Raw genomic sequence first — 15489 nt, 5'->3', positions numbered from 1 at the left:
TGATTTTCATATTTCATTAATTACAAATTGAAGTGTCTAATAATCCATAACTAATTATACTGTACCGATAAGGAATTAAAATCTAAGAAAAAATATGAATTAAAATCAATTGAAAACTTAAATATTTCAAGTTTGACGTAAGAATTCTACAACTGTAGATTGTTTCGTAAATTTCAATCTCTTAGTGATAATATGACACTTGAATCGACAAAGATTTTTGTCCACGCTTTCAGTAAAAAAGAATTCAATAGTTTTCCCTTGATGATTGCCATAAATATTATAATATTTTACTTTTGTACATAATATATATATTTTTTTACAAAATATTATTACACAATATTGTGTAGCTATAATTGAGAGGTAATTTTACAATGAGCATACCGTTATAATGAATGTCACTGCTGTTGGAGGTAAAATGTTATTATAAAGAAGTAAACTATAACATGAAAAATCGGTTCCGGAGAAAATCAGACAATTATAGTGAAATGTTGTTATAACGAATGACAATTATAGAGAGGTTTGACTGTACCTCTTATGTTATAAATAAATGCACTCTATTCATCGTGTCACATTACATAGCAAAGTAACAACAATATTTCCATATTTAAATTACATCGAATAAGAAAAGAAACAATCATAAGCAATTGACTACAACTTGTAATTAGAAAATCAAAATTTACCTTTCTCAAACTCTTAAATAAGAAAACAAACACTTACTTAAAGTCATGTAAGTTATATATATATACAATCATCACTCTATTTCTTTTTCTCCTTCAGATTTCAAAGAATGTTGATCCTTTCCCAATAGAAAAATATTCTAAAAAAATAAGAAAATGGACCAGCAGTATAAATTAACCTGCAGTGAAAAAAGTAGAATGGATATTATCATGAACTCCTGCATCCAATGAGCTCCTTAGTAAGTTTCCAAGCAGGCAAGAAGTACATTCTTTAGGACAGGCAATCCATTCTTGGTAGCAAATTCCTGGCTGCTTTTGCACTTCTGCTCACTGCACTTAAAGGCAAGAACCAATTTTAGAACATAATACCAAAAACATAATACCAAGTGCAGTAACCTGAGTAGGTGAACGTTTATGAAGTTCTAAGCAATATGTGAAGTGTTCAACTAAAACTAATCAATTAACCAAAAACGGGACACTTCATAAAATCCAAAGAATTATAATTCCTTACGTGAGATCAGTTCCTTTAGGGAAAGAAGTCAGCCAAAGTGGATCCTGAGAATTGGTAAACGTTTGAAACCATGTTAGACTCTTAGTAACTGGCTCATCGGCTTCCAATTTTCTTTCTGGTGGGATGAACTCTAGCACATGAAATCCCCATCCAAAGACAGGCAATCTCATTAAACTTTTCTAAGTAGATATTTGATGTGGCTCAAGCATCCCTTCCGCAATGCAAGATCCCACAAGTACATCCAATCAACCCCTGTTCTATGGTAGGCCATCAGTAAAACACGTTCTCGTGATGGAACATATTGTCCAAAAAATTCACTTTGGTATCATAATCTTTTCGAATAAGAATGTCCACAATCCAAGCCATAGACCAAATAGGAATTCTACTACTTTCCTACTATAGTGTGTGCTAAAGAAGCGCAAGAGTGCAACTGCTTCTTGTGAGAAATTAAGCAAATGTGTGCAGTTGAAAGAAGAATTGCCAAACATATCACATCCCTGATAATTGTGAAAGGCGTTAAAGAGGAATGTTTTGATTTCTTCTCAGAGGCAAGAGCCTGACTGAGTTCCATCCTCCTTTTTTCTGTACTCAAGGCAATTATAAGATTTGCGTCTGCTAAAACTTGTTACATGCAATACCAGTAAGTTTATTCTTATAGGAGATTTATTGCCAGAGCAATAGAGGACTACGATTCCTGAAGCACATATCTGCACTTAAACAAAACAGTGCAACGTCATGGAAATAGTGATCCTCAAATTAGAAATAAAATTTTACCAGTAGATGAAGATGAATGCAACGTCAACAACAACGACATACCCAGTATATTCTCCACAGCCACCAAGAAGATATCTAACATGACTTTTCCAGAAGGGTTTAATTCACAACCACAGCGCATTACATTTGCATAAATGCATCAACTACTGCTACATCCAGAAGCATCTTATTGGTATTAAACCTGACATTACAAATGGTGTCACATCAATATTCTTCGATAGGATGTATAAAAATAAAAGCTGAAAATGATGGACGACTCGGCAATTCGTTTATCTAGTGTTACCTCATTTAGAAATCTTCTATGCCTTGTGCTGAGCTAATGGGAAGACTATTAATAGCAACCTCTTGAACATTTGGTAATACCCCTTATATATGAATCACACATTACTTCAGTTATAAGCAAATGAGTATAAATTACAGGAAATTTGCTATTTTTTTCTGCTGGAGTTTTTCATTTCAAACACACACGTGTACCTTGTAACAGGTCCAAATCCCTCCTTTCCAAGTTTTATATTGAGTAAAAATGATTTTAGAAGCAATTTTTATGCGATTGATGCTGAAAACTGATAGTTTGGAATTGTTACCTTGAGTAAAACTGTTATGAAGCAAATTTGCTATTGAAGAGTGATTCGCCATATAACTATCACAAAGTCTTCCACAAATATGTAACACAATATCTTCTTAGTCACATTTACAAATGCAAATTTTTTGAGGATTCAACATATCACACTCTGTTTCGTACTATTTTATTTGATCTAATTCTTTTTTCCGATAAAGATTTGATAATCACAATAGTTAGATTCAATTAATGTATCATCACCAATATTGGTAGCAATAAAAAATACACAATGAAAGAAAGAACCAAGTTACTTGATAGTTTGGGTGCCTTGGTTTGCTTTCAAAAGAGGAAGCATATCAAGAGGTATAAGACCTCAAGGATAAGCTCTTTCTAAATAGATAAGAACCTATAAATTCAAAGTCGTGTTAATTAACAAAATGAGATTGACAGAAGTCACCAAACACCTTTCTGAACAATATAACGATAACAACTAACTAAGATAATTGATATTGATACCGATCAAAACCAAAATGGCCTCGCAGCTTGTTCCCTCAACTCATCGATCTCTCTGTCTTCAGCCTTCTAAATCACCATAAAATAAAAAATTTGTAGAGAATTTTATTTCACCTCCAACTGCACCCAATATATCACAGCCCGGGAAGCAACCTCTGCAAAGAAAAAATAAGATATTAAAATACAACAAAAGAGACGTTAGTGTTACTGGGCATGAAGCAAATATCAAATTACTTCTGAGTGCAATTTTTGTAACAGACGTAGCATATCCATTACATGTATCTCTATAAATAGCAGTTTAATAGGAAATACCTGTCACCATGGTGGCTAAATTCAGCAGTCCAACACCTATTTGAATTCTAAATGGGAAAAAAAGATTAGTCTGAACATATAGAAGGTGAGAACAGTTAGGAATCTTATTTATCAACATCAAAGGAAGTAATCAAGAAAGTATATATTTTATAACTGCCATCATTTTACTCACATTTCATTCCAAAACTACAATAACTGCCATCGGTTTACTCAGAATTCATTCCAAAACTACAATAACTGTTGTTCGTACAGAGACAACAGTTGCACATGATAATCTAAGTGAGAGAAAAGTAACGTAGATAAGGAAGCATACATTTATTGCAGACACGACAGTGTGCTAAGAAGCATGAGTTGTTGCTCAACAAATTTGGCGTTGAAGAGATCTCATTGGGTTCATAACTTGTAAATCCGTACAGACCCATTTAAAATTGATACTGATCCTCAGCATAATTGAACTGATATTCAAATGGTGCCATTGGCCCATTAGACACAAATCCACCGCTAACAGCCTTTTGCTTAACCAAGAAATTATTAGCAGGGTAATTCACCCCCACTTTGGAGACACCTACAATACCCATATTAGTTTTGGGAAAATATAGAGAATTAGGAGAAGAGTTCATTAGCGTCAGCAATTGAAGGAGTAATAATCAAATGTTGATGAAGAAATGGTGAGTGTAAGTGTATCTCTTCAAAGACGTCACCATGAATAAATTCTTTTCCCTCAACCTAGAAACTTCTTTATGAATCTGATTCACAAAACTGAAACTGCTGCTATTCTTCGCATAAGGTTTTGTTAAAGTGGGAAACTGGTTCCTTAATTTGTGGAAAGTCTATTTCAAAAATGCGTCTAATCGTGTGTGCGTTAGTTCATAGTGAACTTGCAGTTTTTATCTTTCTAGGGTGTTTTTTTATCCGTTCAGTTTCTTTTTTTATTTAATATTTTTCAATTTTGATTTTTGTGGTGATTACACTTGTCATCTCACCATTCTTTTGCCTTTCCCATTATATATAGATAGATTTTATGTTTTTGAAGGCATTAATCCGGTGTCATATAGTCATTTCTAAGCACATTTTTCAGTTTCTTTAAAGGAGTTCCTAGAGGTTGCTCCTGTGAAATATGCATTAACACTCTTAAGATATTTCATCAAACACTTTTAAGGCATAATTTTGTGAGAAAATAACCGTAGTAAAGGCATATCTTAACTCACCTTAGCCTTGCCTTCCCAAATCCTCTTGGTGACTACCATAATCGAATTTCTTTCAAAACCAACTAAATAATCCTTAGTTAATATCATTTAAGCATTTTATCAAACATCTTTGATGGAAAATAACTATACCAAGTGCAAATAGCGAAGAGATAAATCTGTTGTTAAGAATCATTGAATCCTATAAATGATTATTCGGGTATGTCGTAAATAATTATACCGTTCAATATCAACTTATGCTCCTAAGACTCCAATATTTTCATGTCATATTTAATTTTTCCTTGTTGAGAATTTGAAGTTCATAGACTAAAATATTTCTAGGTTCCATGTAAAGTCTCTAACTTCGTTTTGTGTCGTACACCCTAACACCATTTATAATCTTCAATGATAGCAATATTTACAGGTACGGTGAAGAATCTTACCTCACTTGAAGAACCCTAGCTTTTCCCGTTCAAAGTGTTTTTGGAGATTTAGAAGGTTTGATGAGATTTTGGTGTTAGAAATGGCATTTAATTCATGAAATCCAATCAAAAACACCTAAAGAAACTCACCTTGGAAGGGTATTAATTGCCCTATATATCTGGTGCCCCCTTTAATGCATAAAGTTTCCCGTTAGTTTCACCTTTATTTCCTTTTCTCTGCTAAGGGAATATACATGCATATTGCAGAGAGCGTATGGCGAGTGGGCCTTGGGGTTTAAACGTGTTGTTTCTGTCATCAGAGAAAAAACCAAGATGCGCTCGAAGGCATGTTGGAGCCTAAACGCGTTGTTTTGCAATTTCAGTCAGCATTTTTCAAATTCGACTTCTTTTGTCTACTTTATCTCGTCCAACCCTTACCACTTTATACCAACTTCACTTTATCATTACTCCAACTGAAATGGAGTTAATCAACTATCTCAAAAGTTTCTTGAGGGGTGAATCTTTCCCGAGTCAATGCCCTATTCGGCTTGCACAAATCTATGGAGATCAACCTCCATTGGCGATTTTTGAAGCTTCGAATTTGGAAGACAAAGTTGGCTACTTTATTGCGCCGTTGAAGGGGAGGAAGAAATCAGATGAAAGGCATTGTCGAACTTCTGCCAATGGGACTTGGAGAGGCCAAACTAGTGGTAAACATATCAAGAATCACAAGGGATCTGTGGTGGGGTTTAGAAGAAATTTAAAATATCGAAGTAACAGTAAAGAAGAAAAGCAAAATAGTAGTATTAATTAATTGGCTGATGAGAGAATATTTCGTGGGGGATGATTTCTTTGAGAAAAACCATATTCTTAAGCAAGATTTTGTTATCTGTTAAATCAAGAAGAATATAAAAGAGAAGAAGGTGAAGGAGGTTGAGGTAACAGAACAAGATGTTGCGAGAACTATAGAAGCTATGTTGTACGAACCTCAAGATGATTTTCTGCACAAAAACTCAGAAGATGAACGAAGGGTACTGCTTCTACTACCAACAGGAGATGAGTTGGGCTGATGACGTGCTGATAGATATTGACGACTTAATTTGGTGATATATATTTTGTTGTTCTTCACCATCTTACTGACTTGCCACTCTTGTAAAGAAGGGGAAGCAGCAATTAGTTTACAACTTTAGAGAACGAATTAGATGGTGTTTTCTTTTCCCGGAGAAGAAGCAATGACGGTATGTGGGGAATAAGCATCGGCTAAAGCGAGTTCGGAAAGTGCATTTTTATTGTAATTGGTAAAACAAAAAACTTACTGATATATATAAGTATAAGCTAGACAACTTCGAATTGATTTTTTTCTTTTGGGTCATAGATTTTTATAAAAGACTACGGTACTTGGTCAATTGCAGCTAATTGTTAAGAAAAAATGTATGCTGGAATGTTTGGTTTAATTTTGCCCATCAGGGATAAAGGTTAAAGCACGGAAAAGACAGCAAAACTTTTTCTTCATTTATTATTTTTTAAAACCTTTTCATTGGAGCAATTAAACACTAGATAAAATTGTCTTGTACAAAGAATAGCATGCAATGGCAAAATACTAGATAATAATCAGTAGTATTGGAGCCTAACAACAATTTGGAACCCCATCTAACTTAGTGTAATATATAAATCACAATTCAGTGATTGGCAGAGGTTCAATATAATCAAACATATCCAAAGGGAAGTCATGAATGAAGCTATCTCGCTTCTTTATATTGATGAGGTAAACCTAAAATAACATTAAATGAAGTTGCCTCAAAATACATTACAACAACAACAACAACAACAACAAGCCCAATATAATCCCACCATGTAACCTATAGAAAACAGCAGACCTAACCCCCACCTCAAAGATACATTGCTTCCGAAAGACATCCTAAGAGACGAAAACAAGACAAAGGTCGATAGTAATAAGCATATCGAAACAATATGAAAAATGTATTATAACAAAAGCGAGTAAAAAGCCAGAGAAACAAAGAAAAGAAGAATTAACTGCTATAGATAAATAAGATAATCAAAGTAAAACGGCCCAACAAATATAAGCAACAATCAAATGCAGAAATCAAATGGCAATAAACGAATGAGCAAAACTACAACTACTATAGTGAAAGGATAAGCCACCTTGTCTTCTATCCTAATCTGAGTCCTCCACAACCTCCTATCTAAGGTCATGTCCTCGGTGAGCTAAAACTGCGCCATATCCTGTCTAATCACCTCTCCCAATACTTCTTCGGCCTCCCTTTACCTCTCCTGAAACCGTCCATAGCCAACCTCTCACACCTCTCCTGTCAAAATACATTGCAGTTGATAATTGCACCTATGTAAATTCTAAACTCTTTTTTCTCCAAAAGGGGGAAAAAGGGGAAAAACTGCAGCTGATAATTGTACCTACCTCCAATTGGACCTTCCAACCTATGTTGTTTGGACTCTTCAAAAATCAAAACTGATGTCGTACCCATGTCGGATCTTCGTAAATGCACTACTTTTGGAGGATCCAACATGCACCTATCGCCATTTTTGAGGATTCCGAGCAACATAGCTTCCAACCATCAGTCATCTACCAAGATGCGTGAAGCCCACCTTCGGGACTGATATCTTTGTTGCCTATAGCATGATCTTTTACACTATAGTCTGAATCCAGAACTCTTCACAATCAGAGAACATTTCCTGAAAGCAAATTTATTCATCTCATTCCTGATCAACTTCTCAGATTGAGATTTAGCATGTCAAAAATCCAAAGAGATTAAACTGCCAGCCCCATGAAAATGTTCTGAGGGCTCAAAAACAATCTGTATCCTCCCAAACCCAGCCTCAATGTTGCAAAGTATCATCCTATTGCCACAGCCAAGTCTTTAACATGATTGAAAATGTTCAAGTAATTAATATGATAGTGCCGCAGAATAATCAACTTTCATTTCAAAGTGAAATTGTTCTGACTTTTTTCTTCCAAAACTGCAGCACTTAAGACCTTCACCAGCCAAATTCGGAGAATATAACGTCCCTGGAATCTTTGAACTAAGGCCACACAATGGCGCACCTTAAAAGTGAAAAAGGCAAACTTTGTCCGTCAAAAATCTAAACCACGAGGACCGTTTATATATGTCAAACAACAAGCAGGTTAAGAGTAATTGAATACGAAAACTAAAAGAGCAATATAGAAATATAAATAAACGCGAAAACTGGAAATGAGACAACAGGATTTTTTTTTTTTTTTTTGGGTGCTTGACAAATGGAATGAATAAAGTAACATCTCAATTTCATGCCAATAAACTAGTCATTCCTCACCCAGCTTCATGCCTTGTTTCTAATAGCCTTTTTACTTCTTTTCAATCATTTAGGCGGTTCGACATCACTGATTATCGTCTACACATTTGCTTTAAACTACACGAAATCTGAGCCTTTGAGCAAAACAAAGGTAGTCTTTTTGGTGACAGAAGTCAATTATCCTTGTTGACAGTTTTGGCTGGGACCGCACTGTTTGTTTCAGCATTTCAAGACCAATGATGATCAGCTAGTAAGGTGAAGAAGACTGTGGTCTTAGATGCAGTAACGCCATTTTCTCAATGGAACAACAACTAGAACGGAAAGGGCCAAAAATATCCGTCTACTTTGTTTTATTGTTGAACTTAATCCCCTGTTATACTTTTTCATTATATATACCCCTACCGTCTGGTAAAGTTTTATATTTGTCCTTAGTTTGACAGAGGAGACATGTGGACGACTAGGATCGCATGACCCAACTAAGAATTAAAAATACCCGGTTGATCCAGTTTAACCCATAACCCGACTAAAAACCCACCCCAATAAAAAACCTAAAACTAAGTTAATTCTCTCATTCTAGAAAGTGAGAGGTCACGAGCGGCTGCTACATCACTGTTGCACTCTTTGTCAAAACCCATGTCATTGACCGATTGAAGCTCAAAAAGGTAATTTTCTTCACTAAAGATTGTTGTATTAACTGTTTTTAGCGTTTTAGTATGTTGGTTTTGTGTTGCAATCTGATTTCGCTTTCTAGGATTTGTATTTTTGTGCCTTAACTTGATTTCGTGCCTTTTCTCCTAGGATGTTTGGTTTTAGTTCATAATTTTGTGTATTTATTGTTGTATTGTCATGCATGTGCTCTTTAATGTTAGGTTTATTGTCATGCTTTACCTTTTTTGGATCTGTTAGGGTTTCTTTACTATTTTTTATTTATCAAAGTGTTCGGGGGCACAGCGTGTGTGTGCGTGGGTGGTGGGGGGGGGGAGGGGAGACCAAATTACCGAATATTTTGTATTGTCAGAGTTTATACATGGTATTGCACTTACGGGGTCATGCTCTAATAAAGTGTATGTTTGGTGATTTAGGGTTTCCTATTTTGGTATTATTTGTAGATTTGATGTTTTTTTATTGTTGAATTGGGTCCCCCATAATAGCATGTGACTGATTTTGCATTGAAATGTGATAGTTGAGACTTAAATATGATAACTTTATGCATTCTTTAGTTAGTAGGGGCCTTATTGTGATACTTTATTTATTTATTTTGTGTTCTTTTTTAAGTGGGCCCATTGTGTGCTATTTTTTAACATATGATGATGGTGAATGAACAACTAAGCCACATGTTCTCTACTCGAAGAAGGATGTTCACCTTTGGAGAGGGTATGACTCAAACCTTCTGTCCTTTAAAGATATAGTTGATGAATACATTGAAAAATTAGGTTTTGTAGGTGTTCAACAACTAATTATTATTGGTCCATCTGAAAAATATTATGAGATTGAAGATGATGTTAGAATTAGGCACCTGTTGTGTCTTGTTAGTGCTAAGTTTAGCGTTATCAATATTTATTTTGTAGAAGAGTGAGCTTATTGTTTCTGTCCCCAACATTGTCCACCATAGTGAGACTTAGCGTAGCTTCAACACCGCTAGGACGGTAGTAGCATCGAAAAAACGGGGAGGATGATGATGAAATTGATCCTGATGAGTTGGACTATGACTCTAAACAAATAGGTTGCTTTTTGGCACAAAGAAAACAAGAAGTTACTGAACACCTTATTGAGTATAAAGAGATACATAGTGGTATGTCTTTCAAGGATATAGCTGAGGCTAGTAAGTTTATGAACTTGTATGCACCGGTTAGTAAGCAGGAGTTAGTGCTTTTGAAGAGTGACAACAATAGGTTGAGATATAGGTGTGAAAAAGGCTGCCCATTTATTTGTCTAATATCCAAGGACAAGGGCAGGCAGGGCTGTAGAGTGAAGATATTAAACACAAAATATGATTGTACTGATAAGTTTGACAACAGTAGGGTTGATTATTTAATCATTGCACACTACTTCAAGAGGAAGTTGCAAGATGATCCTAAGTATAAAGTGAAAGAAATGAGGAATGATTTGCATGCTGCTTTTAACCTTAATGCTACTCATGGTAAGTGTAAAAGGGCAAAGAGAATGATCTTGGAGAAGCTTGAAGGCAGTTTCAATGATGATTACAACAAGTTAGAGGCTTATGCCAATGCTTTGAGGGATAGCATGTGGTTATTAACTTATCCAAGGAGGCACTACTTCACGGCAAAAGGAAATTCCTTGGAATGTACATTTGTTTCCAGGCCCTAAAGGTGGGATACAAAGATGGTTTGAGGCCATTTATTGGACTAGATGGTACTTTCTGAAAAGGAAAGCAAAAGACTGTTAGTGGCTCAAGACAACCAGACCCATTTTTATCCTCTAGCATGGGTTGTTGTTGATAAAGAAACAAAGAGGAGTTGGACCTGGTTTCTGAAGCATCTAAAGGGTTCATTGGAGCTGAATATGGGATCGGAGAAGAAGTTACATTTATCTCAGACATTGAGAAGGTACCTTTCTTACTTTATCTTTACTTGTCTTAAATTCTATCATTACTATACTTGTATTAAAGTCCTTAGTTATTTTTAATTATGTCCTTGTCTTAAATTCTGTACATATCCTTAGTCCATACTTAGTTTAGTTGACTTCAATACCATACTTGAATTCTTTCACTATTTGACTTAATTTAGGTAATTAGTTGACTTAAATACCATAATTAGTACTTTAGTTGACTTCAATTTTGTACATATTCTACTTAGGTAAATAGTTGACTTCAATTCTGATTATATTCTACTTAACTTAGGTAATTAGTTGACTTAAATACCATGCTTAACTTAGATAATTAGTTGACTTCAATACCATACTTGAACCATACTTTTGAATTTTTTTTTGGCAACAAAAAATTTTTGTTGCCATGACAAAAAATAATTTTGGCAACAAAAAAAATATTTTTCGCATTTAACATACTATACTAAATTTATATGTCCCAACTTGGCAACAAAAAAAATCATTTGCCAACAATAAAACTAAGTTGTTGCCAATATAAAAAATTGTTGCGAAACCATTTGTTAAATTCTTCTTTCTTGTAGTGTTATGTCCCAACTTGAAGCCATTAATGTAGGGATTAATTGATGTCATTAAAAATGTGCTAACTTGCAGGGATTCTTTCACTAATCTAGTGATTTATCCCGTATTTCACTAAGATTTCGAATAGCAAGGACTGAAGCAGCCACACCAGCACGCAACGATAAAGGCAAGAGGAGCGACCAATCGAATCAGTTTCTCATTTTTTTGAAATTGACTGGGTCGGTTGTTGCTCCAACACTTGGGTCTTTTCACAGGATCTTTCTTTTGTCCCCAAAGGGTCAATCAAACTAGAAATATCAGAAGGGTAACTCAATAGAAATAACTCTTTATGAAATATCTAGGTCGTTAGGTCTAGGTATGGCTCTACCTGCATGCCATAGCTTATGAGTCAAGGCTTTCTAGGTATCCTTTAAGGAGAATGCTGTGGGTTTATTCTGGTGAAGGTGTTTTAGTAGTTCAATTGCCTTTGATTTTGTTCTACACTATCAGGTAACATTAACCTGCTATAGCAAATTACCAACTTTTTCATATATTTTTTTTTTGTTTTAAAGATTACACACTGATTTTTTCTCTCCCACTTTCTCTCTTTAATTTACCCTCCGTCTTCAAGCAGTCGATCTCTATTCTCTCTTTGCTTCTTTTACCACTGTAAACCTCAGATTCCTCCTTTAATTCTTCATATTCATGGAAGACTTTTGTCGTAGGATGACATTTGAATTGCATCGAAAGCATCTCTTCTTTAACTTGAAAATTTAGCTTTTCATTGTTAAAGTAATCAATATTAACAAAATTTTAATTCCTTGTATTCCATCGGAACAACCTAAAGAGCACTATGGATAGAATGATGACATTTTAAAATTGTACAATAACTACTCTTAATTAGATGCTTGTAAATGAAAAAAAGAATCTGAATATTATTAGAAAATGCATAAGGACTATCCACCGAAGCTCCCAAGGTTTACATTTGAGGAATGATTTGTTACATGGTTCATCATGTTTAAAAAGTTGAAAGAATTGCTTCAGTAATAATCTTGACAAAACTCCATGAAAAAATCAAAATTGTTAAGAGTGTTTGAAAAGGAAATAAAACGGTTACACGTAAAATAAGAAAATAATTTTGATTAGATTACAAGTAGGATTAAACTTCCTTTTTAACTTTATTTATTTTTTCATAATTTGTAGTTTTATTAGGGGAAAAAAGGTAAACAATATTACTTAAGAAAGTTACTATATTTACCTTTAAATTACCTGATGGTGTAAAAAAATTTGTATACTAACAGTGCACCAAACTTAAACTCATAAACACTTTAGTTGTAGACATTTTTTGCCAAGAAATGTAGTCCCAAACTAGACATCAAACTGCCCATAAATATAGTCCCAAACTGGACAGTTTTTGCCCAGAAGTTAGGCATGTTTTCCTGTACAAAAATGGGGTACAATAATAGAACAAATACAATAGAAATACTGCACAATAATAGAACAAAGAGTTTAAGTTTGGGACTATATTTCTGGGCAGTTTGATGTCTAGTTTGGGACTACATTTCTTGGCAAAAAATGTCTACAACTAAAGTGTTTATTCACCAATATGTTTGATACAACTACACAACAATATGCAACTACACAAACTCATCTAGTTAAACGAATTTCACAACAATATATTCCAAGTTAATATGCACGAGTAAATTGACATTAAAGATCAATGAGTTCATTCAAAACCTAACTTCAACCAGAACACTAAACATTACACATTCAAGATAACTTCATCTAAAATGAACACTAAACATTACACATTCAAAAGCTAACTTTAATTTAGTCACACTAAACAATTTAGTCACACTAAACATTCTTAATCTACTTTCACACAAAAATACAAACACAATAATGAGCTTCATTTTGTCATCACTGCAAATGCAAATCCAACAATTAACGCACATAACATTATAATGGACATCTTCATCTTCAATACTTTCTCTTCCAACTTCATAGCTTTATTAATTTCAAAGTTTTTCATGGCCTCCAAAACTTCCACTTTTTCCTTCAAACCATTCCTTTCGATACTTGATCCAACGTCATATTCAAAGCATTGATCGGCCCTTTTGCCGCTTCCAATTCTAACCGTATTTGGTTAATTGCAATCACCGCACCATCAGGGAAATCTTCATCGTCCCATTTCCAATAACTGCATGATTTCTACTAACAATAAATGAAATTAACTAATGATTATGAACAACATAAACATAGATTTCAACATATAGCGACTGAAAAGAAAAAAAAAACAACTTACATCACAATTAGCACACTTATGAAATTTCCTTCCGCAATTTGAAGGAGTTTTTGAAGTGAATTGTCGAGGAACTAGCCCGCAATGGCAAGTCCTCACAGACGAGACACTAATCTCTGACATTTCGTACACCCTAAAACTTGAAGAAAGAGATTGAAATTCACCAAGTTATATAAACCCTAAAACTTAGAATCAACCAAATTAAAGAGGGCCAAACTCAGCTAAAGAAATTAAATTTAGTGAACAAAATAACCTTTTTGAGGCTTTCCAGTTGCGTTTTGGAGATGAAGAAGCTATGGAGTTATGGAGGTAGTGAACTACTCTTCTCCACTGAAATGGAAAGGATACGTTAACTTAGTTTTATGTTTTTTAATTGGGGTGGGTTTTTTATTCGGTATGGGTTAAACCCGGTTAACCGGGTGTTTTTAATTCTAGATGGGTCAAGCCACCCCTAGTCGTCCACGCGTCTCCTCCGTCAAACTAAGGGCAAATGTAAAACTTTACCGGACGGTAGGGGTATGTATAACGAAAAAGTATAACGGGGGATTAAGTTCAACAATAAAACAAAGTATAGGGATATATTTGCCCCTTTTCCGCAACTAGAATACGTCAATTATGAGATCCCCACCACCACGGATGTGGCATCAACTATATCTAGTGAGAACCTATGAAAAATCCATCTAGTACAGGCAAGAGCAGAGCAACACTGAGGAAAGGAACACAATAGTATATAAATTGTAGCATTTACAATTGCAAGCCAGAGATAAAGCGAGACTGGAATCTGAGCACACACATATTCACAAGGAAAACAATGGGAGTGCATCATACAGAAAGAAGGAAAATATATGGTTTTTGAAGGCTTCTCTGAAATTCAGGATTAAACACTTGTATTGATATAAGCAAAAGCACATATGTTGATATCTTGACCTTTTGCTAACAGGCAAGGCATGCAACTGCCCTATCATCCTATAGGCAAAGGACTTACATATGTGAATCAAGTTTCTTCAAACCTGGTCTATGCTATTGATTCAACATCCACTTCCCTATGATTGTAATTGTTAATTCATATAAAAAAAATTACATTACTTTCTTATTCCATAATTTGAATCACCGTTGATGCATGAGAATATCCATCAGCTATTGAAAACGACATTTATTAGAGATGAATTTACCTCACTATGAGACAAATGTCAGTAAAGCCATCTGAGAAACGTGACCTGCTCCACCACTGCATACAGCCACAAACTAGAGCAACAGCGTAGTGGAATCATGTTTTCTACATCTGCAATGACAACGTCAGATGATAAAGAGCTTGATTACCATGAAAATTGAGCTATAAACCTATGAAGTTGACCATGAAATGTATGGTACACTTTGACCTGGTTGTTTAAATTGTTTACTAGAAGAAACGGGACTTTGATCATATTTAAAACGTCATCAAATAAAGACTTCTCATGGGAAATAGCCCCCATCTAATTTCATCTTGTTCAAGGCCTTGCTACTCCAGCTTGAAACTTGTGGTGAGGAGCCGATTACAAGCTTTGCAAGGAGGAAGATACCACTAATAGTGATAACAGTGGAGACATATTTGGTGTTTGGAAAAGAGAAAGGAAAAATAATCAAGTAAAAATATTTCAAAATCTGTGAGGAAGCCGGGAAGAATGTTTCCCAAGTGAGGCAAAGTTGCAGGTTTGCCACCAAATGAGGTGATTTGACATAAAATTATAAAAAAAATATGAAACAGGATAAACTGTAGATGCTATTCAGTTTGTATGCATACCTGACTCGGTGTACTGAGAGATGAAG

General features: G+C 34.7%; 1 long non-coding RNA gene and 1 pseudogene across 2 annotated transcripts; both read right to left on the bottom strand.

Moving 5' to 3' along the window:
• Nucleotides 1-629: 629 nt before the first annotated feature.
• LOC132059445 (probable 1-acyl-sn-glycerol-3-phosphate acyltransferase 4) lies at nucleotides 630-4208 on the bottom strand (annotated as a pseudogene).
• Nucleotides 4209-12898: 8690 nt separating this feature from the next.
• On the bottom strand, nucleotides 12899-14738 carry LOC132059444 (uncharacterized). Of its 2 annotated transcripts, none has more exons than XR_009415567.1 (3): nucleotides 14669-14738; nucleotides 13687-14013; nucleotides 12899-13592 (listed from the first exon to the last, which is right to left on the bottom strand). It is a non-coding gene; the product is annotated as an uncharacterized LOC132059444 (long non-coding RNA). The 2 variants fall into 2 exon arrangements; XR_009415568.1 differs by having other exon boundaries at nucleotides 13687-14005; nucleotides 14669-14717.
• Nucleotides 14739-15489: the final 751 nt, after the last annotated feature.

This window comes from Lycium ferocissimum, chromosome 6 (genome assembly GCF_029784015.1).
Source record: "Lycium ferocissimum isolate CSIRO_LF1 chromosome 6, AGI_CSIRO_Lferr_CH_V1, whole genome shotgun sequence".
NCBI classification, from domain to species: domain Eukaryota; kingdom Viridiplantae; phylum Streptophyta; class Magnoliopsida; order Solanales; family Solanaceae; genus Lycium; species Lycium ferocissimum.
Note: the sequence above shows the minus strand (reverse complement) of the source record. Positions and strands in the feature narration are given on the sequence as shown.